At 42.6% G+C, this 26,432-nt stretch overlaps 1 protein-coding gene across 2 annotated transcripts in view; it reads right to left on the reverse strand.

Moving 5' to 3' along the window:
- The window catches only part of baz2ba (bromodomain adjacent to zinc finger domain, 2Ba), a 102,205-nt gene that overhangs the window by 36,846 nt on the left and 38,927 nt on the right, over nucleotides 1–26,432 (reverse strand). The window lies entirely within an intron of this gene.

Here is a 26,432-nt window from a genome sequence, read left to right on the forward strand (position 1 = left end):
CCCAAACAATATTCCTTTTTAAAACCAGTCACTAGTCACTATATGCCACCCTCCCACTCACACACACACACACACACACACACACACACACACACGGCCAGCGAGCATCCTTCTCCCAGACCATGTGTTAACGTCAGATTTGGGCAGCGGACTGGGCACAGTTTGTTCTCTTTGTCACTTGAACAATTCATTCGTTTTAAAGATGGACTTCAGCAGAAGTGAGTCAGAGGTCCACACACACACACTTACACACAAACACACACAATCACTGAGTGTGTGTGTGTGTGTGTGTGTGTGTGTGTGTGTGTAGAGCTCACAGTGATTTACAAGTCTGTTCACAGGCCTTTTTACACAGTGTAAAAGAGGCAGTCTCGCAGTGGTGATGCGCTTAACAGGCAAATTATGCCTTAAACTGTTTCAATAGAGTTTCAGCTGCTTGCGAGAAAGCAACACACACACACACACACACAAATATATGTCCCATATGTACTATATTATCAGCTATTACAAATAAATGTGACATTTCATCGCTGTCGGAATAAAGAAAGCGTATTTTTTCACAGTACATACTTCGAGGAAACACTGGTTTGTCAGTCACAACTACAAGAAACTGTACTAAAACAAACCTACACTTTCCTTTCTGCCACAGCAAACAGCCTGAGCCACAGTGTTAGAGATATTAGAGCAAACAACTAGACATCATTTCTGGAAAGCTGTGTGTGACTCTGGGAGATGGGGAGAAGTGTGTGTGTGTGTCTGTGTGTGATATTGCGTCTGATTTGTGTTCTCTGGTTCTTCTGGTGGCCCGGCACACACTAATCCCACTCGGAGCTGCATCTGAAAGCCAGCCGTGCGCTACTGAGCGCCACACTCTGTTTTACAGCGCGGCTTTGTTATTGTATCATTATACATCAACACTCTCTGCCTGTCCCCTGGGCTGCTCTCGTCTCTCTCCATACACACACACACACACACACACACACACACACAAGCTATTAGATCTCTGAGATGGAGCCATCCACAGAATATCAACTAACAGTGCTTTGCCCATGAGCAATTCTGATGGACCAGCGTAAACTCAGACGCGCACACACACACTCACACACACACACACACACTCACACACTCACACACACACACACACACACACACACACACACACACACACACACACACAAGCCCTGTCCTGTTCTCTCTCTTCTCTTCCCTCCCTTCAAAGATCTTCAGCTCCTTCTATCTACCCCCTCTAAAGGTCACCAGGTCAAGACCCCCACCCCCCAAAGACTAGCAACCAGTTCAAAGAAGCTTTCGTTATTATTTTCTCTCACTGACCAACAGAGCCAGATAAAGTCCAGATTAGGGCCTCAGGGTACAGACTAATTAACATAAATTAACATTGTTCATATTTCAGTTGAGATGTAGTCATCGCAAAGAATTCTGCCTCCAAATTCGTAACTTCAGGAGAGAAGGAAAAAACCTGTAACTGTGGAGCATTTCTATTGGTCCATTCATCATCACATTGTTCATCGTGCACCAATGGTAAAGAGGTAGTTAATTAACAATTTACAAAAAGGCAGCAATGATATGTCAACAGCAGCTACTTCAGAGGACTTTATAGTGTCAAATCCCACTAATTCAAAACCGAGTTAGGAATATTCCTCCTCTAACTCCTATATGACCCTGTAATGTCCAGCATCCGGGGGAAATCCAGTGAAAAAGTTTATGAACGTATTCATATTAATTTCTCCAGTAGATCCCAAATAAAAAAAAATGACTGCATGAATTCAGAGGTGTACATCTCTGTATCAACACCAAAAAAGATTAAGAGAAACTTTTATGTGACCATCACCAGCTACGGACATTAATCACTTACACACTTTCACAGAAACACGTCCAGAACTTCAGAGGTGACTCTTAACACACACACACACACACACACACAATACTGCATAAACTGCAAATATAAACACTGCAAAGGCCAACAAGCAGTACAGCCCATTGTGGGGCTTTAATACAGATCTATGCAAACCTCATCTTAATCACATTCCACCTACGGCATGACAAACAAGCTGAAGCTTTAGCCAGGCTTAGCTTTGTGACAGCGCTCAAACTGAGGAGCCTCAATCTCCTCGCCTCGGCCGCCTCTCGTCAGGACGCCACTGAAATTATTCATTGGCAGCGTCGCAAAACTGCAAACCACAAAGGAACATTTAGTCAGAGAGGGAACCGGCAAATAAACAGTGAACGCTGTCACTCTCTCTCCGCACGACTACGTACACTTGTCAAATATTTAATTGCCGAAAGTGACATTAAAAAAAACACACACACACACACATACAAAAAAAAAAAAACCCAACACATGATCAAACATTTTTTGGCGCTGTCCTGCCCATGTTGCCGTCTCCATGGCAACCCCAGAGACGGACAGGCGCTAAACACTGTTTACCTTTCGCCAACCAATCACTTAGCGTGATTACAGTTAATATCAACGGTAATAGGCCGGGGCCTCCAAATAATTCATAACAACAACCATGATTACTAGAGTAACGGTGTGCCTGGGTATTTAAGGATCCAATCCGGAGTTAATTATCAGAAATTAAAACGGGTTTAGCGTCAGAATTAGCCTGATTTTATAGGTAATTAGCAGCCTTCCACTGTGGCACTGCGAGGCAGGAGCTGTAATCTCCGTGAGCTGCGTAATTAATTCGACTTGGTGGAGGCGGCCAATGGGAGGGCTGCAAAAAACAGCAGCTCGCAGATCCCGCGAATGAGGAAATCATATGCTAATGGTATTCAGAACGCTTTGTGGGATATGAGTTGTCAGTCCGGTGCGGAAACCAGGCTCGCCAGACCGACTGTACACAGCACAGCTGTTTGGACAATGCCCAGGTAAGTAGTCCATCTTGAGGTACAATTTATACCCTGCAAATCAGTGATAATCCCCACCAAACCTGTGATTCTATTTGACCAACAGACACTCAAATTGCTCCCTACTCCCTATATAGTGAACTCCATGGGTCATGAAATGATTTCTCTCTACTCTCAAAGAGTGCAACAGGGAACCACTTGGCATTCGGCCAACGTGTGTGTATGGATTCTGTGATTTGTGTAGCTATGCATATAAGCATATGCACTCTGGGGGTGTGTGTATATATGCGTGTGTGTGTGTGTGACCCACACGTCTCACTCATTAGGTCCCATAGTAACAGATGGCCGATGCTAGCCGCACTAATCCGCCAACAGAGTCATCAGCATGGATCAGCACTAAGCAGAGCGTGCCAGCCTTGCCACTAACGTGAACGCACTGTCTCCTCTGCTAATGGAGCGAGGGGGACCACACACACACACACACACACACACACTTCACAATCTCTGTGTTGTGGTTAGGTTAAGGTTAACGTTAACCCAATGTGGGTCATATCCAGGGTTTGGGTGTTTCTTTCATTCTCCATTAAATGCCATTCATACACAACAAGCAGCTGCTAACTATGCCCCCTTTGTCTGTTTGAAAAGTAGGGATGATTAAAATAATCCATTTTTAGGTTAAACCCCATGCAACAAATGTAAAAAAAAAAAATAATGCTAATGATTAACTGCAATTAACATTTACATTTAGCTATGAATTATTCAGCTCAGTTTATAGCTCAAATAAACTAACATTACTCAGTGATGCATTCTTACATTTTCATATCATAGATCAGTGGTCCCAACCCCCTCAACACACACACACACACGCACATTTGGTTTTGTTGTTACCAAACCCCATAGGATCTATTAGGGATGTTATCATTGAACAAAATAAAACAAAGTGATAAATCACTTTTAAAGTGGAATATTTACAAGTGACAAGCATTTAGTATCTCATTATTTTACTTTGTTGCACCCCCCCCCCCACCCCATTATCATCATCATAATTCTATATTATATAACAATATCAAATTTAGATCCTGACATTAAAATTGTTATATCATCAAATGTAGATGAGTGTAGTGATTATTTGGAACACAGCCCCAGACTCAGCCAAGCTTTGAGCTGTCACTGAATCTCACCAATTTTATAAGTGCCTATAAGCTTTTACAGCTCATACAGATGTCACTATGGAGAGTGTGATCTCTCACATAGGAAACACACAGCTCACATGTGGATAAAGGAAGAGAGGGTGTGATATTCTGGTTAACGAGTGTCCAAACGCAGCCGGCTCCCCTGGCCCTTCAGCCTCATTGATTGGCCACAGTGACGCTGAGATGCTATTGGCTGAAGCAGCTCTTCTTGAGCGTGAGATGGCTTCGCCTGTCACCCGGCGCACAGTTGCTTGGTGACACTGGCAGCCACACCAGACAGAACGAGAGAGAGAGAGAGAGAGACAGGGAGGGAGGGAGGAGGGGGCAGACCTAGATGGACAGACAAGAGTGGGGGAGAGGGAGAGGGGTAGAGAAAGAGACAAACAACTAGACGGAATGCATGAAATGTAAAGACGGATGGACAAGAGACTTACACAAGACGGAGCAGAAAAAGAGGAAAAGACAGAAAGCAAGAAAATGAAATGAAACAGATGGGCAGAGAGAGAGAGAGAGAGAAAGTGGGAGCAAGAGAGAAAAAAGATCAATAACTAGTGCACAGAATGGAAAGAGAAATGGAAAAGAGACATATACAATGTACAAAGGAAATTTGAGAGTGAGAGTGCAAGAGCGAGAGAAGGAGAGAGAGAGAGAGAGAGAGAGAGAAACAGCTGACACCTGACAAACAGCTGGACAGAGTTCATGAAATCAAAAAGGGACGGATAAAAGATGTAAACAATGAAGGAGAAAAATAAGAAAGACAGACTGACAGACAGAGAGAGAGAGAAAGACAGAGAGAGAGAAAGACAGAGAGAGAGAGAGAGAGAGAGCGAGAGAGAGAAAGAGATAGGCAACCAGATGGACAAGGGGGGAGAGAGAAAGAAATGGACAAACAACTAGACAGAGTGCTCAAAATGGAAAGAGCGATGGAAAAGAGACACACAATAAAAAGGATAAAAGAGAGAGGGGGGGGGCAGAGGAAGAGAGCGGGGGGTTGGAAGAAAGAAAAAGAGAGAGAGAGAGAGAGAGAGAGAGAGAGAGAGAGAGAGAGGGAGAGAGAGAGAGAGAGAGAGAAACCTCATCGCAGTGTTAAATCATCACTCTCTAAATCCAGCGGGAGAGGGCAGATGGGAAGAAAAAAGAAAATGGAAGGATAGAGGGGAAAAAAATGACGTTATGTGCACTGTGGCTTTTACACCGCGATGTGCTATTCACATTTATTTATTTATTTTTTAAACCTGTCTCAGCTGTGAGAGTGCCTGTGTGTGTGTGTGTGTGTGTGTATGTGTGTGTGTGTGTGTGTGTGTGTGTGCGTGCGCTCTCCCAGTCTAGTATAATCTAAAGGACTCTTTTGAGCATGGCAGCGCAGCAAGGTCTAACTGATAATAGTGATTTCAATGCCATTGACAGTGAGCTAATAGCATAGGGTTTTTTTTTTCTTCTCCTTTTCCGCAGAGGCCTGCCTTGCCTGGCTACGCACTCTCTTTACAAAATAGTAAATAACCTTCACAGACCACAGCAGTGCCACCACCTTGATCCTGTTAGAACGCACCAAACAATACAGCTCCTTTCAGTGTGAACAGAGAGGCGATGTCAGTGGTCTGATGAAGACTCAGAGCGGAGGTCACTTGGCTCTAATTAGAGGATGGATAAGAAAAAAGGCCTGGATGGAAAGATTGCAATTCAAAGTGATTGCATTGCTTGCACATGTGTGTGTTATGAGTAACCAGAGATCAGGAGCTCAACCCACACCCAAACAAAGGGCCCATGACAGATGGCAAAGCGATGCATGCTGGGATGCGTGGGTCCCCCGGCCGGGAACAGCTCTTTGGCCCTGTGTCGAGTTACCAGATATACAGATACACGCACGCACACAAACACTGTTCCTGCTTTAAGTACCAGGACAATAGAGATTTGACGAACATATGCAACAGTAAAATAATGTAAAAAAAAAATAAAAGATCTGTAATCTGATTGTTAAAGTTTGCTTCAGCTTTGACTCATATCTGTTGGGCTCTAGAGAAGACTCATAAACCCAAGTGTTCGCCAAACACACACAGAACTGACACTGAACAAACAGAGCCATGTTTAAACTCATACACTGTGTGCGTGTGTGTGTGTTTGCGCACTCTCTGAAGAGGCAGGTTTTCACGGTGTGTGTGTGTGTGTGTAGGTTTTTCCCCCTGATCTTGCCAATCCCCTGCCTCAGAGGTATTACAGTGGACTGGAGTGTGTCACACACACATTCCAAAAGCTGTCTGTCACACATTGACACACATGCACACGCACACACTCCTAGAGGTGGTGTACAACACATACACACATTCCAAAAAGGCTGACCCTGACACACTCACTCAAACACATAACCCGAGGTGCCGGCAGTGCTTTTACACACACACACACACACACACACACACACACACACACACACACACAGAGAGAGAGAGAGAGAGAGAGAGAGAGAGAGAGAGAGAGAGAGATTGCTGTGAAACAACCTAAGTAAGTTCCCGAACAGAGGCGTGGAGATAATTCATCATCCTTGGGACGATCCAAAACACATCCCCCAAACGTAGTCAATCAGCCAAGACCTGGTGTGTAACTAGACTTAGGCTATAGCTTAACAATTAAAATCAAGGGTTTTTTATGCAACAGCCCAATCACAGCAGCGAGCACAAACCAATGACTGAACATATGGAACACACAGAATTCCCCTCAGCAGTGTTCCTCTTCCCTGTCTCCTGCAGGCTTGGAATTGCTGAGGAATTATTAAATCCATGAAACATACACACTGCATTTCTCAGTTTGACCTTTAGTGATTGTGCTAATCTCAAACTGTCACACAGTCAACAATGGAACGGTACAGCTCTCTAAGCACTGGCGACACTGGGCAGTAGGTGTTCTCCTCCAGGTGACTGTGGGAGAGCTAGCGCCTCGGTGGAACTGGTGTAGACTGTTTAAGGAAGTCCCGAAAAATAAGGAAAAGAGAAGTCCTACCTTCAAAATAGTAGTAGCCTTCAGAGTTGCAAACAAGGCCATGAAACTGCTTAGTTGTTCTGCTGACTCAGAAGTATGCATAGGGGCAACAACTGGTTTGCAATTTGATGCTGACCTGCTGACACACACCTTCTGACCAGGTGAAATATAGCTAACAAATGATTCTGAATATTTCATATAACCTGAAAATTATAAATCGAGTCACGAATAGGAGGCCCGCGGTCCGAGGCCAGAGCCAGTCGCTGTCCTATCCGGACCTGGACCTGTAACTGATAAACTATTAAGAGCTGTTAAATTTTTACCAGAGTGTTTGTTTTAAGTGGTGTGACTCATCTAGTCATTACGGTTCAGATTTAGTGCGTCAGGAAACTCACAGACCAATCGCATGCGTTTCTGCATATCACACGCGAGACTACTCAGCCAATCAGATCTGTGCGTTATGATGAGCACTGTGACTCCAATGAGTGACACACACAGGGCAGGGCTCCAGACACCACTGTCCTGGGGCCAGTAAAAATAGCCCAAGAGACGTGATAAAAGCTCTTTTGGGACACCTTCGGGACGACAGTGTCTTGTGAGTTAAAACCAGAAAGGTTAATAATAAGGGAACGATTAATAAGGGTTGAAATTCTCATAACGTTGAACATGGATTCTGTTTACGGATAAAGTCCTGTCCTTCAGCCTAAGGAGCCAATCAGATTGTTGTTAATGAATAAAGTCCCGCCCTCCAGCAATAAGAACCTAGGTCATTAGAGACCTTATTTACTTATGCTTTTTGTTTTTTCAAAATAATTTTTTATTTGTAAATTTTACTTGAAATAAGAAAAGGACATTTTATTCAGTGTATTTTTACGCTGACAGCGTATTTTTTGTTGAAATATACTGAAATGTAATAGAAAATGTCATTTGATTTGAAATTCCGTTGTTAACGACATAAAATGTTGCTATAACTACAAGGCTACGTCAGTATGCAGGATAAGGCACTGATCATAATGCAGGTTACGCATTATGTTCCAGACTTTGGCTTGAGAAAATTTACTCTAACTGGACCTTAATGGGGCGGCACGGTGGTGCAGCAGGTAGTGTCGCAGTCACACAGCTCCAGGGACCTGGAGGTCGTGGGTTCGATTCCCGCTCCGGGTGACTGTCTGTGAGGAGTTGGTGTGTTCTCCCTGTGTCTGCGTGGGTTTCCTTCCACAGTCCAAAAACACACGTTGGTAGGTGGATTGGCAACTCCAGAGTGTCTGTAGGTGTGAGTGTGTGAGTGAATGTGTGTGTGTGTTGCCCTGTGAAGGACTGGCGCCCCCTCCAGGGTGTATTCCCACCTTGCACCCAATGATTCCAAGTAGGCTCTGGACCAACCGCGACCCTGACTTGGATAAGCAGTTACAGATAATGAATGAATGAACCTTAGTGGATTTTAATTAATTTCCCCTACTTTATAGGTTGGTTTTGTAAAAATATTGTATAAAAATGTGTAATATGATTCAGCACTCTACTGTAATTGTCTCTGGAGTCGACGAAGTTTGGCTTTCATAAGTAAAGAGCAATGTCTGTGCTACTCGACCATGCAGTACCGATGTTGCAGGCAGAGATGGGACCAAAAATGCTGAAGCAGTCCATTATAGACAGAACGGACAGCAGTAAGGTCAGCAACACACAGGTCAGCAGTAAGGCCTTCATTTGGGACATAATGCTCACTGGTCCATTCACAGGGTTTATACCAATCTATAACCTCCCTCAGCTCCCAATGGAGGCATTCTAAATCATTAGATCTTAAGAGAGGGAGGAATAGAGAGAGGTAGAAGGCAAGAGACACAGGCAGTGAGTAACAAAGAGAGAGAGAGAGAGAGAGAGAGAGAGAGAGAGAGGAAAAACCCTGATGAATCCACTATTCCCCCTACCCCCCCCCATCCTTAACCGAAGCCCATTTCTTATTCACTCCGGAGGCGGAAGCACGTTCAGATCCGGCCAAAACCGGATATATTTAGACACTCCATTACAGAGAGAACAGTGTGTATGTGTGTGTGTGTGTGTGTGTGAGAGAGAGAGAGAGAGAGAGAGAGAGAGAGAGAGAGAGAGAGAGCGGCTAACTGTCCTTGCAAATGCAGTGTCTCAATTAAGTTAAATGTTTTGCAGATCCACACATCATCACTGGATACACACACACACACACACACGTGCGTGCACACCCACACCCCTACCTACCCACACCAGCTCATGCTCGGGAGCGGGCATGGGAAAGACAGAGGGATAATTACACTTATTACTCTATATTACACACACTTTAATCACTTTCTCTCTTGTTAAGCCCCAAATCATTTACTCAGCTCCACTCTCTCCCCCCAGGCTACATCAACATGATTATCTATTCCTGATCATAATAAAAAATGATTTAGAGCACAGTGGCAGTGGAGCAAGCACGAACAGGGATTTCTCTCCTCCATTAGCGAGAGCAGAAGCCGCAGACTGGTGCGGCTGGGAGCGAGAGTACGGTACGGTGCGCTGTGCGAGTCAGAAAGCACCCTTCATTTATTTTATTCCCAGTCAAAACAGCCATTAAGTACGAGCTATTCATTTTCTAGCATCACTAGAAAAAGCAGCTTCAACAGAAAAACGGAACATCATTTCCACCATTTACCGCGTCTATCCTGTGCCTTTTTTTTTAATTACAGCCACAACTCTTTTCAGGAAATCTGCTTTAGACCTCCCAAAGAAACCTTATTGTGCACACCTGCAACGTTCGTCTTGGATCATGAGAAGCTGCAATCTTCTACATCAGCAGAGCAAGTCTGGGCTCAGGGTCAGTCCACTGTTTTGTTAACATCTGCTTTTTATTTTTTCACATTTTGTATCCATTTCCTTCTTCCTGTAAAGGCATCTATAAAGGCTCCGCATCCTTTCAGACCCACAGCGATGAGATCTCCCAGTGGGAGCCGGACTGGAGCATATTCATTCCTTTTGAAAGAATCAGTTGACACTAATTTCCTCAGAAATATCTCCCAAAAAACAAATTAATTAAGGGTTGTCTCTGACTTGTTGCGCAATGCTGTGGGCAGGAAGACTGAACTCACCTGAACCCTTCTGGGTCACTGCAGGCTTCCATATGCCTCCATAGATATGATGCTTTTCAGTAAGAAAGAGAGTAAAGATAAAGAAATCTATTCTATGCGTAGGTGTGTCCACATTTTTGAAAGGTGTTTTACGCGCGTGTGTGTGAGCGTGCATTGGACTCTGACACTCTCTCGCCCTGGGGCCGATTTAAACATTCAAAAGCTGGGAAAGAGAAGTCGACTCGTCTGTGGAATAACACGAGAGTCATCAGATTTCTACATGAAGAGTGTGATTGAAGTGGTGGTTCAAATAAACGTGGGCAAGGAGGCAAAAGAGAAATGAAAGGGAAAAGAGAAAGAAGATGAAAAGAGACAGAACAGTGAAAGTGAGGGAGCAAAGAGAGAGAGAGAGAGAGAGAGAGAGAGAGAGAGAGAGAGAGAGAGCATGAGAGAGTCAAGGCTGCAATTAATAAGTTATACACTGGAACTTTGAATAACTTTGCATTATTCATTGTGGGGATTATGATGATAACTGCGAAATTAGAGATTCATTTTCTATCATATTACCACCATGCTTAAGAAGAACGGGAAAACTGGAGAGCAAACGCACGGAAAAGAAGTGTGTGTATGTGTCAGAGGCACTGCGCAAGTGTGTGTGTGTGTGTGTGTGCGTGAGAGAGAGAGAGAGAGAGAGAGAGAGAGAGAGAGAGATGGGGGGGTGTTATAGCTGTGTTCTGTCACTCTGATATGCATAATGCAGATGACATGCACGTGAAGGGCGAAACAAAGAAAAAATGGTGATGGCTTCTAAAAGCAGGCTTCCTCACACACTCCCACATTAACCCGCACCATGGCTTTGGCTAAACACACACACACACACTTCACACGGCAGATAAGCACTAGAGTATTAAGGCTTGTTCATGAAATGGTGGGGAGACAATCACTTATAATGAAGCCCAGTCTTCTGCCATAATGTTTCTGTTTTGCTTGCAAGGGGAATTCCACCTATATTTCTACATCATCACAAATTGTTATTCAAAGTATAATTATGTGGAAGTCTCTGTCCTCAAATCTAGAGGACTGTTCTCAGAAGAAGCAAAAGGATCCTGATAATAGGATCAAGAAGCATTTAATAATTAAAAAAAAAAAACACAGGGCACTGAAAGACCTAATAATCCCTAAAAACAGTTTCCTGGTGTTTGGCAGAATTTTTACATTTTGGTGGGGTTTCCCTCCCACTGGCAATGTCATAATTCATTCAGCTAGAACTGAAGAAGCCACAACATTTGGTGTGTGTTAAATTGTAATTTACTGTCATTTTAAAAACACACAGAGACATGTGCTCACACACACACACACAGACACACACACACACACACACACAGACACACACACACACACACACACACACAGTGTAACTAAATATGGGCAGGACTCATTAACATGTAAACAACCTCTGCTGTTTGTAGTGGTCTCCCTCTGTCTCCCTCTCTTTGTGTGTATAGATCAGTGTGTGTGTGTGTGTGTGTGTGTGTGTGTGTGTGGGCTGAGGACAGACAGTGTTACAAATTAAACAGGAGCTGTGCCTGGCTGGTTAAAGGTCTCCTTCTCCCTCCCACTCTCTCATTCTCCATCGCTCCCTCTCTCTCTCTCTCTCTCTCTCTCTCCCTTTCTCTCTCCCTCTCTCTCTCAAACACACACACAGACACGCACGCACACACACACACACACACACTCTTCACAAATGAGCCAGGCTGGCCTCAGGGCCAGTTCACACTAACCCACTGTCTAATTTTAAACCAAAACACAAACACACACACACACACACAATTTCCTCATCGTCCTCCCCTTGTGTCCTGCAATTAAAACTCATCATCACTAACACTACACAACACAACCCTAAACACACACTCGAGTCACATGAGCCGTTTCTTCTTGGATCACTTGAGGCAGGTTGATCTCAAGATGACCCCTACTTCCATCACCTGTCCAGCGGAAACTGGCGCTGCGTTCCACTGACCGTAAGAAGGTCATGAATACCAGATGGTAAACTAAGTGAATATGACTTCTGCCCACTTTAAATCTCCAGACTCTGGGCCTTCGTATGTGTGACGTTCAGATAGTCCAATCAGACACAAGTGTATACAACAAACAACTAATGAGAGGGCACTTCAGATTGACCCACTTCCGTGACCAATATTAATTAGTTCCAACTCTGAACAGCTACAGGTTATGAGGGGGGTATTATTCGGTTATTATTTGAATTATGTTGTGAAAAATCAAATATCAAATTTGACAGCAATGCTCATCTCTTATCCCAAGAGTCCCAGAGTTCACAACAGGGCCCTGTGGACATTTCTGGCCTACGTGTCCACATAATACTAGGCTTTTATAATGCCACACAAAATACGCTATATTTTTGTTTAGGGATGGATAAATAGGGCGGCACGGTGGCACAGCAGGTAGTGTCGCAGTCACACAGCTCCAGGGACCTGGAAGTTGTAGGTTCAATTCCCACTCCGGGTGACTGTCTGTGAGGAGTTGGTGCGTTCTCCCTGTGTCCGCATGGGTTTCCTCCGGGTGCTCCGGTTTCCTCCCACAGTCCAAAAACACACGTTGGTAGGTGGATTGGCGACTCAAAAGTGACCGTAGGTGTGAGTGTGTGTTGCTCTGTGAAGGACTGACGCCCCCTCCAGGGTGTATTCCCGCCTGCGCCCAATGATTCCAGGTAGGCTCTGGACCCACCGTGACCCTGAACTGTTAAGTGGTTACAGATAATGAATGAGAGGATGGATAAATACCATTTTTTTTGCTGATACCAATACTTGCTTAGAATTAAACAACCAGGAGGGTTACACCACCAATAATTTGAATTTCTCTCTGGGATCAATAAAGTATCTATCTATATATCAATTAGTAACATGAGATGTAACAAGCTCTTTATATGCATTGTCAGTGTTTGGGAAGACATTTTCCGTTATTCTGTTATATGCAGTGGTTATTTAAGAGCAGCAGCCTGATCTATGGCTTTGGATCCAATTCAAAATTCGCAAGCGCAGAAAATAATTTTGTTTGAGGAAAAATCACGCCAGGCAACGAACAGTGCTCTTGCAAACGGGAAAACATTTCCCACTTTGCGTAAAGAAAAATCCACCTTGTTTGAGGACAGTCAAAACAGTGCGGTATACTCACTGCTCTTGGGTTCTCCCTGCAGTCCGGGGATGCCATCACTGATTGTGAAATAACTCCAGATTTTGAGTCATTAGCGCAGCAACTTGCACTAGGCACAAGGTATCGGATGTTGGTATCGGAGGCTCTGTATCCAATACCAACTCGGTATCCGAGTAAATGAACATGGTATCGGGCAAATACCCAATACCAATATGGGTATTCATGCATCTCTATTCACGTTTCCTATATTCCTATAAAATCAGGTAACATTTGTGCTTCATTCAATAAAGCTAGCACAACAGCCCAAACGCTTTTCACATTCACTGCCACATTTTTGGCGCATGTTTCACCAGAAAGATAGGTGAAAATCTATTACACATCACATTTAGAATCCCAAATTTCCCACTTGTAAATATGACTTTGTCACAGTTTAAGTGCAATTTTCAAGTTGTCAAACTGTATTTCCCAGTTCTGACACCAACTGAACAGAACATCACACAACAAATGATTAACACTTTACAATATGGCAGGGTTAGAAGTGATAATTCACATAATTTCCATCTCATTCCCAATGTAAACAGACAATGAAGATGTCTAAACCTGGGTTTTTCAATGTAGTCCCTCAGTCCTGCATTGCGATTATAAGGTGCGATTATAATGAAGCTAACAATTAATGGATGTGAATTGAGAGAAATACATGATTACGTACAGTTTCTCGATGTTAAACAAGTCGCAATAAGTTTCCATTACTTAGCCCAGCGACACTAGGCCTATCTGCAAACGTCAGACACCAAAACATGTCTTGGCATATAAAGGAAAAGGGAGGGACTGGGGTATAAATTAGATTTTTGGCCAAACTACCACTTTAACTTCTTTCGGAAGGGGCGTCAAATCCTGGGACGTTTAAAACCCACAAGATGAAAGCGAGGCGTTGGTGACAGCCTCATTTCCATGCGATTACCAATACAGTGCATGTCAGGAACATCAGGTTGCACCACGCAGCCACTGGATTACACTATTGTTGTCACAGTCTTGTTCTTGATCTTCAAAACAAAGGCTGCTTAAGTTGCATAATCCAGCCTGATCTCCACTCATTCCCATACATCCTTCCTCCTGTTTGACCCTGCATTTGCGCTGTGCAGCTGATCAGCGAGGGTTTTTATGGCAATCCAGGGATCTACCCAGACGTGCCAACCACACAGAACCACCCGAGTGAGCGTGTTAGATGGTATAAGAACGCTAGGCTTGGGGGTCGACCCGGACGTGCTCCAGATTTATGGCTGGATGATGACATCGTGAAGGTCCGGGCGATGAAGGGCGATGAAGGGCGTCAAGGCCGTGAGACGAAAATACGCCAGCGCTGCCGAGACCTTGGAGACTGGCGTTACAGACCAACAAGCATGTTTGCATCAGCCAGAGAGAGAGAGAGAGAGAGAAGAGAGAGGGCGAGAGAGACAGGGAAGATGACAAGGGGAAATAGAAAAGAATAGAGGAGAAATATAAGAAGTGTCTTGTTGGGGGGAAAAAACAGGATGTATTTGAGACTTTTTTAGCCAATCTAAAGTTACTTACATGGTCAGAGTAGGACAGTGTCAGTTGAGGTCAGCTTGGCCAAAACAGTTCATTTGCTTCTTAATTCCTTCAGTGACTAGCCTACAAATGTACTGTGTGTCAAAGACACCACAGGATTTTACCTGTTACTGGATCCAGTTCCTGGATCAGGAGGATGAATGGCTGGTCAATATGATACCGTTTACTAAGAATATGTGTGAGGGCTGTGTGCTAATATTCACAACTTGTGAAAGTAAAAAACCTTACGTCTCACAAACCCAAACTCTAAGGTGGACTTTAGCTAATGAACCGCTTCTGGAACAGTCCCCAATAAAGATAATGTAATTTGTTGGTCACAGGAACCTCTTTACTAAAGGTTTAAAAATCTGGGTGTGGATAGTTGTACAAAAGCAAGTATGTCCTCAGTGTGTTTATGGTTTATTTTTAGCTCAGACAGACAAAAGGCACCTAGGGAGACATCGGGGCTAAAAGCTGGCTAACAGTCAGACATCTGAGCTCCATCTCATAAACTATATATTCTGAGACTAAAGAACAGAGTGTATTACAACCAGTAAATCAGAGAATTGTAATTGGATTATACTTGTGCTAGGCGATATGACCACAAATTAATATTATGATATTGAATGATGTTTTTGTTTTTTTCTCTCATAGTTCATTGTCAAAGGTTTGTAGTGTTATTATTTGTTTTAATGCTGGGATCTTGTCTCCCTTTATTTTTTGAGCCATGTACTGTTGATATTTGGTGTGTGATTGTGCTGCAGGTGTTGAAAAGGATTGTTGGTATTAACTTCTGTTGCTGAAACAGTATTTTAGTGTTTATATTTGACTTGAATATGTTCTGTGTCATCTTCACTAAAGTGAAAACATGTCCATACAAGAGACACAGCCATTTTCTTTGGTACCAACTACTCAAGCTGCTCGGTTGGCCTCTGTGTTTATGTTCTCCTCCATGTTACTTCCATGTGGTAGAAACATGTGATTACATGTGCTGTAGTGAGGTTTTAAGGAGACCGTAATAAACAAAATGAACAGGATGAAAATAAAATAAGATTTAATTGATATTGGCAAGATTACGTAGATTAGAATTTCTGAATTTTGACTTTGATTAATATTCAATCAACTGCCCAGCCCTACATTATATTACAGTATGTTCAGGTAATAGTATGGATCAACGGATGTGGACAAATACACAAACAGACAAGTACACTGTAGAAATCAGGGCTACGTCTGCATGAATTATAGAGATATAGAGATACTTGACATAATTTTTTGAAACATTTTATTTTTCTAGTCACCCACTGTGGTTTCTGCTCTTCCAAAATCCAATACATTATTAAATACGGATTCAAAATATGGGTCAAATCCAAAAATCTGTCTGATGCAGAGGATTTCTTAAGCCACTGAAAGCAATACATAGGTATATCAGTATGTTAAAACTGAACAATATATGGCTTCATCACATGTCCCTAGGAGGCCAAACCAAGAATGAACACAGTTCCATTAACCCACTAGGTGTGTGTGCTAGGACAGAAAGGTCTATGAAGCTGTGTGTACTTGGATAGAGAGATCACATTAAATGTGGAGTGGCGCACTGGAGGTATTTCAGTTTGCCCAAGCCTCAGATACTGTGTGTAATGAGCTCATGTTCAGTTGTTGTAGCTAAATAAAGCCTGCAGGCTCGCTTGCTCTCTCTCTCTCTCTCTCTCTCTCTCTCTCTCTCTCTCTCTCTCTCTCTCTCTCTCTCTCTCTCTCTCTCTCTCTCTCTCTCTCTCTCTCTCTCTCTCTCTCTCTCTCTCTCTCTCTCTCTCTCTCTCTCTCTCTCTCTGCCACCCCCACCTCCTACATGCTCTTTGTTTTTCTTCCACATTTTTTTTGTAAAACAAAACTTCTTTCTGTAGCTAGCGTAATGACATAATTAGGCTTTCATTTAAGAAAATCTTCATTTAGCGTTCCTTCTTCCTCTCTCTCCCTCCCTTTCTTTGCCTTCTGCAATCTACACATGGTGGATAGTCTTTAAAAATAATGCAAATGAAAAAAAAAAACAGCAATTACGCACACTTTGCCAGATATAGAAAACAGATCCCTGATTATAATATGTGTGAGTCATTCGATGTGCGGGCAAGGTACAAAGAGAAACATGAGCCATTGAGCTCAGCACTACACACAATAAAACACAGAGTGACTGCTCTTTCTTTTTCAGCCTCCCTCCTCTTTAGATGGCACAGGGGAAAATGGGCTCGGGGGGGTCTTTATTACGCTGTAAAACACAGTTTGGTCCGAATACCAGGAAGGCTGGGGATTCTAATGTCTTGTGTAGTGGGTCAGAGGGCACAGCTGGGCCGCACTGAGAGCTCAGAGAAAAGGACAGCATGGCACGAATGGCCTACTGGCCTCCAGACTGGATTGCACGGTCAGGGGACTAGTGAGGCTGTGTGCTTGGCCTCTACAATATACTGTTACTGCAGTGCACATCTGAACATAGTGTGAACCTGGATGATTTAGGGGAAATATCAGTTTTAATAATTAATATGTTAATATAATTATTTAATACTTGTAAGGCACCATTTGAGAGTCTTGTTTGTGTGTGCGTGTGTGTGCTATTAGCTCTCTGTGAATTCTCCAATATGTCTTCATAAGCTCCTGTGTAGGAGGTGGTTTGTCCCTGCTTTGCTGCCGTCATGAACTCTTGCTTGACTTCATAGTGGAACATTTCTGCGAGGGTTTGATGGCCTTGAGGGCATTAGTGAGGTCAGGTAGCGAAGTCAGAAAATGATCCTGGATCACAAACTCCACTCTATTTCACCGCAAAAGTACTGGATGTTGTTCAATCACTCTGGCCTATCCACAGCCTAATGCCGGAGGGCTTTACACCCCACCACAGCCAGCTACTGGCATTGGGAATAGTGACCTCAGACCCAGACCTTTGATCCTTCTCTCTCCTTAGCCCTGTCATTGGGAAAACAACCTTAGATCCTATTCTACTGGAAGCTGTCAGGAATTTGACTATGGGTCATTGTGTAAAAAGTGTTATGTAGATAGGGTTACACATGCAAACACATTGAGAAAATGACTGAGGGAATTTAGAGGATAAAACGAGTTTTGACCTAAAGCGAAAGGTATAAGAGATACCTCTATTCACTAAAAATAACAGTGGACCAACACAGCACACAAATAATTCCCAAAATCCGTCAAATAACAGTAAAATATTAACCATGAAAGGCCTTTAAAATGCAGTCAGGCACATTGTCAGTGTAAAAGCAGATACATTCAGGCGTGTAGGCACACACACACACACACACACACACACACACACACGCAGCAGGTGAGCAGCCAGCTGTCATTTGGCAGCATCTTGTCCAGGGAACATCGCTCTGACATTTCAGGAGCCTCACACACATAAACACACACACACACACACACAGAGCTCAGCAGAGGAGTCTGAAATGGCGGCAGGAGCGTGATCTCCAAACACTGATACACAACAGAATTTAGTGGCCCGAAATGGCGGCTTGCCTTCCGTCTCCACTCTGTCACTGAGATTGCACACACGTGCACGCTTCTCCAGATATGATCTCAAATCATTAGCATAAATTAATCAATTTTAATAAAAACTGCCTTTTAATTACCAGGGGCTTATCCTCCCTGAACCCTGCTTGGAAACACTCTAAAAGGCTCAATCTACACCTACACGCATGGTTCAAAGTACAGCCCTGTAGCTAAAACTACACCCTCCAACCCAAACTTGTATCACTGCATCTATAAAGCCCAGAACTAACACTTCAACCTAGTTACACCAACAGGCCCAAATTATACTATATCCTCCATCACTGTACACACAGAGCCAAAGGAAAAAAAGTAAGCTCCATCAATAAACATAGTTATCACTGTACTTACAACCACTAACGAAATATCCATCGCCATTAAACCGACAGCCCACTCCGACTCGTTTTAAAGGTATCGGATGCTGTTTCAGCCCAATTCTGGGGGGCTTTAAACCCTTTTAGCCAGTTACTGGCATTGGACATAGTCACCTTAGACCAAGAATGATCATTGCTGTTAGAAGATTAATTGTATCTTCAAATTAGTAACTTTCAAATCATTTCTACTGATCCATTCATTAAATTGAGATGTTTTTCGACTGCGGTTATATCAATCCTTCTCTACTGGCCTGTGTCAGTGGGTGGACTTTAAGAGAACTGCGGAGTTCTTTTCAATTTGAACTAATTAGAAATATTAATCACATTACTTCCATGCATTCATATAAACCCCTGTAATAAATAAACACAGGAAACATCTGCCTAAAATCTCAACTGACATTGGTTAAGTGCAATCGCTTGCAAGTGAAAAATCTTTTCACACTTTGACACTATTAATCACACTTGTATTTCCATTAACTAGTGACAGTGTGGTTGGGAGGTTTTCTGTGTGTTTACTGCATAAGCCTAATGATTAAAGCCCAGGCTGTTAAGCGTGCTCTTAATAAAACTGGCCTTGTGCAGCCGTGAGTAATCACAGCTGATCCTGGCACTTTGCTTGTGTGTGTGTGTGTGTATGTGTGTATGTGTGTGTGTGGATTTCTGGTGCACGCATATGTGCATGTGTGCACTTTGGTCGGCTGAGGAATGATTAACAGCCAATGACTCACGGCCCCCGACAATAACACACAGAGGTGATACAACACACACATACACACACATGCACAAACTAGGCCAAACATTCAGGCAACAGTGAAGCGACATCCTCCCAAAGCTCTTTTCATCCACAAAACGACATTGGCAGAGGGAATCAAAGTAGTTGGTGTTGAAATGAGTGAAAAGAATTTAAGGAATATGATTTGACTTGAAAGCCTGGATAACCTTAAATTACGACCGTACATTCGCAAGCTCTAAGGAGACGCGTACACAAAGCCGCTGAGAGAAATGAGCCGATGAATGGCGTCTTTTACAGTAGCCTCCGCGGGTCACGTCTAACGCTGACTTTTATGGCATTGGCCTGACTGATGGAAAATGATTAAAGCTGAATTAAAGACACAAACATTCCTCTGCTACTGTTTGGCTTCCGTTTCTATTGCTCGCCGTTGAAATACTGGAGTTCTGACACTGCCAAAGACACACCAGCCAGCAGAATTAGAAAACATGGAAACTAAGAAACATCCTGCTAAAAAAAATAAAAAACGGAGTCGTTTCCTTTCTTCTTTCTCCAAAACTAGGGGGAAAAAATGTGCAAGACAAATAAATCATTTCCCCAAGTTGGAGCAGCAGCTGGAAAACAAGCCTGGGAGGTTCCTGGCCCATTACAGACCACTGATTCCTAGATTAAGAGTGGAATCACAAACATCATGTCATGGATTACGTTACATCTCTGTGACATATCCCTGCTCTTTTCATGTTCACACATACATCTGTGTAATCAAAGCAAATGTAAAGTAATATTTATACCACAGCTCACTCTCTCTCTCTGCCTAATGATAATGATGTTCCTGTCTGTCTGAGTATCTGCTGTTTCTATTCATTCCTCTGCTGTTGACATTCTTCCTCTGCGTGTGTGCGCACTTACTGACCCGTTCACCCTTAAACTAGAATGTCTTTAACATGATGGAAACCAAGCGTCACAATATTAAAATGACATTTTATATTCCATCCAAAAAGCAGAACCCCACTCTTGTCCTCTGAGTTTCAAATGTAAAGTTGAAAACGGTAAACCTGTAGTACATCTTAAAACCTAGATTTCTATCATCGGCTGCAAAGCAGTCAGGGCCGGAGGTCATTCATGTGGGTCAAAAATTATTATATATCCTGTCCTGTGTTTCAAAAAGCACCATAAGATGGCATCTATAGTGATTCATGACGGTGCCTAATAACGGACACAAGGCCTTTTATTAGAGCCTAAAAACATAGATCTATTTTAATTCACTATTAATATATAATAGTTTGAAAAGCTAACTCATAATACCTTGTGCTTTGTGCTTTTAAAAATTGAAGTCAGGTTTTATTTGAATTTTTAAACACAGAACGGACATAAACTGCAAAAAAGGATCAGTTTAAAAGCATGATTTCTTCAAGAATCACCCTCTTCGAAAGAGGCATCAGTTTTCTGTACAGCTGTTTGCCAACATTTAATTTAATTTAATTTAATTCCAATTAATATTAAAATATTTAATTGATCATATTGTTTTTAAAAAATAACACAATTTAAATAGAGAAGATTTAAATTGTAGATTTAAAGTGGTGTAGAGCTGTGAAGCTGCAAAGCAGACTGTAATACTACGATACTCTCACTCCGCGATTAAACCTAAATCAGCCCACTCCTCGAGTTAACCTGGTGTGATTAAATCTTGCAAGGTGGTCATATACCCTCCTCGTACATGTATTTTTCAACAAGGTAAGTCACTCACTCACTAATTCAGTCAGGCCCAAAAGCAAATGCTCTTTCTAAGCCTGTAAAAAAATGTTTTCTGATCTATTTTACAGCATATTTTATATAAAATAATTAAAAAAAACAATAAAATAATAATAAATAATAAAAATGCCATATGCACCATGCTTTGCATTCAATAATGTTAATGTAATTGTTCAATTAACCAAAATCAATTAAAAGGATTTAATTACATTTCAGCTGTTTGGATACCATCACCCTCCCTGTGAACCACCCTGTCTTGGCCAACTTCTCTAGTCATTACAGTTCCCTCCCTCCTCAAAATGACTTTGCTTACATCTCAACCATTTAATTATGCAGAAAATAGAACATTTTTAATGAAAATCCCTCTTTTCTGTGACAAATTTCAACACTAATTATATACAGTGTATTTCATTACTGTCTAATCAGTGAAATCTGAACACTTCATTTTTTAAATACTACCTTTTAACTACGCTCTCATCTAAAAGAGGAAAAATATTAGCTACAGAATGTGAAAGAATTTTACCATATACTGAAATCAATTAGGCTACATATTCCAGCAACAGCACCGTAGTGTTATTCACTCATCTCTCATTTGAGAGAAGACGGTGTAAAGGTCATGACCAACGTGTGTTTTAGTTTAGTGCATTCACACCTAGGAATAGGAAATGAGAGAGAGAGAGAGCGTGAGAGAGAGAGAGAGAGAGAGAGAAACTACATTCAGCTTTTCTTTTCTCATCAGGACATCCAAGTCAGGGTTGCTCACACCTGCCACCCACAGATGTTGGTATCCAATCCAGTTTCAACTTGAGAGACAGGAGGAAGGGGGAGGTGAAAGAATAAACACACACACACACACACACACATACATCTGCAAGAGAAATCTCATAGTACACGCAAAGCAGCTGCACCTGACAATGGTGGTCACCCACAATCACATGGTTCTGGTTTAAACCTTAATTTTAGAATTCCTTTAACTTTATCAACTTTAAAAGCCCACACTTGAAGTTTCTACGTTACCCATTTAAAAGACATTGCCCACCTATGTTCATATTCAAAGACTCATTTATCAGGGTGATAAAAAAGGTACTTTGCCGCTGTACTGAGGTCAGACACTGATGCTGGGTGATCAGTTCTGGATCTCACACACACACGTTATTCAGGAACTTCACCACTCCAGTGAACGCAGATCCACTGTTGGGTGTTTTTTATGCATCAAGTGTACGCCTGCACACGGGAACCTTAGGTATATTAGTTAAATTCAGCACATTAATTTAAATCTAAAAGTAATTGCACATTAAAATGAAAAGGTTATATTGAAAAATAGAATGTTTATTCTTCACTGAATGACGACAAAATAGTTCTGAACAATAAGCCGTATGTTTCCTACATTAATACAAAGAGTCCATCAGCTATGTGAACCCTCTCCCCTGTGTTTTGAGAGGTCAATGACCTCTGTAGAGACACAGCTATGGTTTGCCTTCAGCCAATCACACGTGCCTCCCCGTCTCAGCCAATCAGGCCTGCTCTTCTTTCAGAGAGAGAGAGAGAGAGAGAGAGAGAGAGAGAGACAGAGAATGGACAGAAGAGTCTGTTTGGGGGTTGGAGTAGGAGGAGGCCGATGAGGGGGAGGGGCCACTGACATCTTTCACGCCTCACTCCCAACCAGGAAGAGCGGCCGCAAAGGGAAAAAAATAAAAGAAAAAAAACAACCCCCCTCCTCCTCCTCCTCTCAGCTCACATATCCTGACATTCCAATCTCCTCGCAGTGAGAACAACAAACGCACTGTCATCCTGGTGGAGGCGGCCATCTTCGAGCACTCAGTGTGTCTATGTGTGTGTGTCTGCCATTACAGACGCTAAGAGCCTTGGAGGGGAACAGGTCGCTGTTTGTTTAGAGGATAACGTTACCCATCCCAGATACCTGACACCACCGCTACACAGCAGCAAACACACCCAGAGAGTGGAGGATGAGCAGCGTACTGTAGAACACAAACAAACCTGGTGGCAACTGTTTTAAGAATGGGATTCGTATTTAAATGTATTAGGAACTGACGAATCGCTTGTAAAGACGCCTATAAACCTCTGAGGTCAACACACATTCACAGTGTACCCAGGATTTATCCCGTGTCAAGCTGTGAGGTCATATGGACTTGCAATAGATGTTTAAGATAGGGCCTGTAGTTTTAAATTTATTTATATTCTCAAGGAGCCTTGGATTGCGTTTGGAAACCAAAGGGCAACAATGTTAAATCTGCAAAAAAGAATGTAAATAGAAACTGCCCGATCAAGATTTTTCTTCTGCATTGTGTCTAGTTAGATTCAGACAAGATATCTCTCACAATGATGAGGACTTCAGGAGCCAAACAGAAGGCCTTAGGAAGTAAGAGATGAATCAGCATCACAGTGTTTCATGTTCAATTATTGTTTTCTGTGGTTTTAGATTTTTGTTTGTTTCTTTGTTTGAGGGCTACTTTACTTTAGCTTGATTTTATTTGTTATATATATATATATATATATATATATATATATATATATATATATATTACACTTTAAGTCACTTTAAGTGAAGCAGCTTTGAAATTGTACGATCAATGCTTCCCTGGTTTTCCTCAATATCTCTCTCTCTCTCTCTCACACACACACATACACACACACACACACACACACACACACACACACAGGCACATATGCAGTGTCAGGCTGGAATCAACTTGCAAGAGCCATGACACTTCTTCCTGCTTTAACTGCAGATGTTCACAATTATGTGCGTGATGCCTATGTGAGTGTGTGTGTGTGTGTGTGTCTGTGATAGGTTGAGGGAAAAAAACAGAAAGAGAAAAATGACTAGATACACACACACGTACACACACACATACACACACACACGCAGAGCATTATTTTCACCTGTCTGTGACCGCAGACAACTTTACACTTCCTGTGTTGCTCTTCTGCTACAGAGCCCACATTCTAACTGCACAAATCACAACAAGCAGACTGTCTGTGATCGCACACACACAAACACACACACACACATATGACTAGACACCACCATAAGCCCACTTTAAAAGCAGGAAGGGTGGGTATTTCAGTGTGTTGCATCGGACTGTAGCTGCTGCTTATGCTTATCATACCTCCCTCTCCCTGTCTTTCTTTTCCTCTGTACCCCTTTCTCTCTCTGTCTGTCTGTTTCTCTCTCTCTGTCTCTCTCTCTCTCTCTCTCTCTCTCTCTGAGCGACCTCCTCTTCCTCAGCATTAAAAACACATGCGCTAACAGACATTCTAGCATGTGCTCTCTCAATAGCAGATGGCTGGCCACAATCTGTGAGTGCTCTGCAAAAGATATCAACAGCCATCTTAGGCCTAAGAGACTGTGTGTGTGTGTTAGTGTAGAGTGTTTGTGTGTTTGAGCTGAGGCATGCACACTTCTGTCTGCTCAAATTTATACCCTTATTTGCCCACATTATTCCCTGCATGTCGACAAAAGTGTGCGTCTGTGTGTGTGTGTGTTTGTGTGTATGTGTGTGTGTGTGAGTACTATCAATAAATATTAAAGCATTAGAAACATTTCCATTGGTCCACTGAGAATGAAAGTCACTTAATGTGAAAGGTAGCCGCTGATTTTAAACAGTGCAAAGGTTGTGGCAGGACTATATTCGTGATAAAGATGTGAAGAACAATGTATTTATCTGGGGATATATTGTAAAATGCTTTTCTTAATTAAGAGAGAAAAACAACAGCACATTTATGTGCGAGAGTAAAAGTGTGGGTGTGTATTTTTTTTGTGCTTGAACACAAATATAAATACATGAGAGCTAAGACCTAAGAACACTATTAAAAGCTCTTTCTCAAGAAACAGGTCAACAGAAGAGTTAAAAAACCACACACACACACACACACACACACCATATAACATTAGAACAGGTTAGTGTTGTTAACAATAGCAATAGCTCTAGATTTCTCCTTGATCATATACATTTGGGAATATTGGGTCATGCTGGGAGATATTTTGCACATTCTCTGGACACACGGGAGACAGTTGTTTTTGCACAAAAGTGTTTGTGTGTGTGTGTGTTTGAGAGAGCGAGAGAGAGAGTGAGAAAGAGAGAGAGACAAACTGTAAAACTCAGTAAGGCTCATTCTGTTCCTCATCATGTGTCACCAGATGGAATTTAGCACCACTGCCCAAGATAAGCAGCGGCCTAGAACCTTCCTCTTTCAAAATGACCCCCATAATCAACAACAGAGCAAACAGAGCACTGCAGGCTATGAGGCTAGATTTAGAGGATTTAATACAGACACTGATGGAGTGCTGTTTGGATACCTTGCCTTCTTAGGGACTTTCCTTCCTAGAGAAACCCACCCAACAATCATTTCCTCACACTCCTAAAGGAAAAGGCCGGGTATATCGCAACAAAATCACAATACTACAACTCATATTGTCCGAATTGCAGCGTAGGGCCATTCGATTCTAGCGCTGGAGGGCCACAGTCCAGTGCAAACACACCTACCGAGCCTGGTCATCTGCTGCTGAAACTGTGCTGAACTGAGGAACTCCAGGCCTGGAGCTTTAATTGGAAGAAAATAAAAAGCTGTATTTACAAAGACATAAAATGTATGTGTGTGAATATGTATGAGAGAAAGAAAGTGAGAGAAAGAGAGAGAGAGAGATAGAGAATGGGGCAAGGCTAAGTCACAGTGAGGGAGATAATCTGTCTTGACTGTTTCCTATGAAAACAGATGGAAAAACATAAGTCTTTTTTTCCCTGCGAATGGTCAGGTTATTACCCCTGAAACACACACTCGCGCGCGCACACACACACACATTTGTTTTCATGCACTGTGGTGTCATTACAGAGAATGCACTGTATTTCTAGAGACATACCCTTGCCTTATCTATAAATACTAGCAGCCGTACCTTTACCCTAACCCTAACCTTAGACCCAATCCCATTTCCCACCTTTCCCTTACAACTAAGCCCTACCCCTCATTTCGCCTAGAGGTAGGGCGTCTCAATTCTGTTGGGATAGTGTGGTAGGGTGATGTGTTAGGGCTATATCAAACAGATTTGTCAGAGGCATGCTCCAAACGGAGGGTTATGAGGCATTTCCCAGAATGTCTTGTGAATCACCGGCAAGATGGCTGCATAAGTGACTAAAGAAACACGCACACGTCTGCATTCTCTCCT

Source organism: Hoplias malabaricus, chromosome 3 (assembly GCF_029633855.1).
Source record: "Hoplias malabaricus isolate fHopMal1 chromosome 3, fHopMal1.hap1, whole genome shotgun sequence".
Lineage (NCBI taxonomy): Eukaryota > Metazoa > Chordata > Actinopteri > Characiformes > Erythrinidae > Hoplias > Hoplias malabaricus.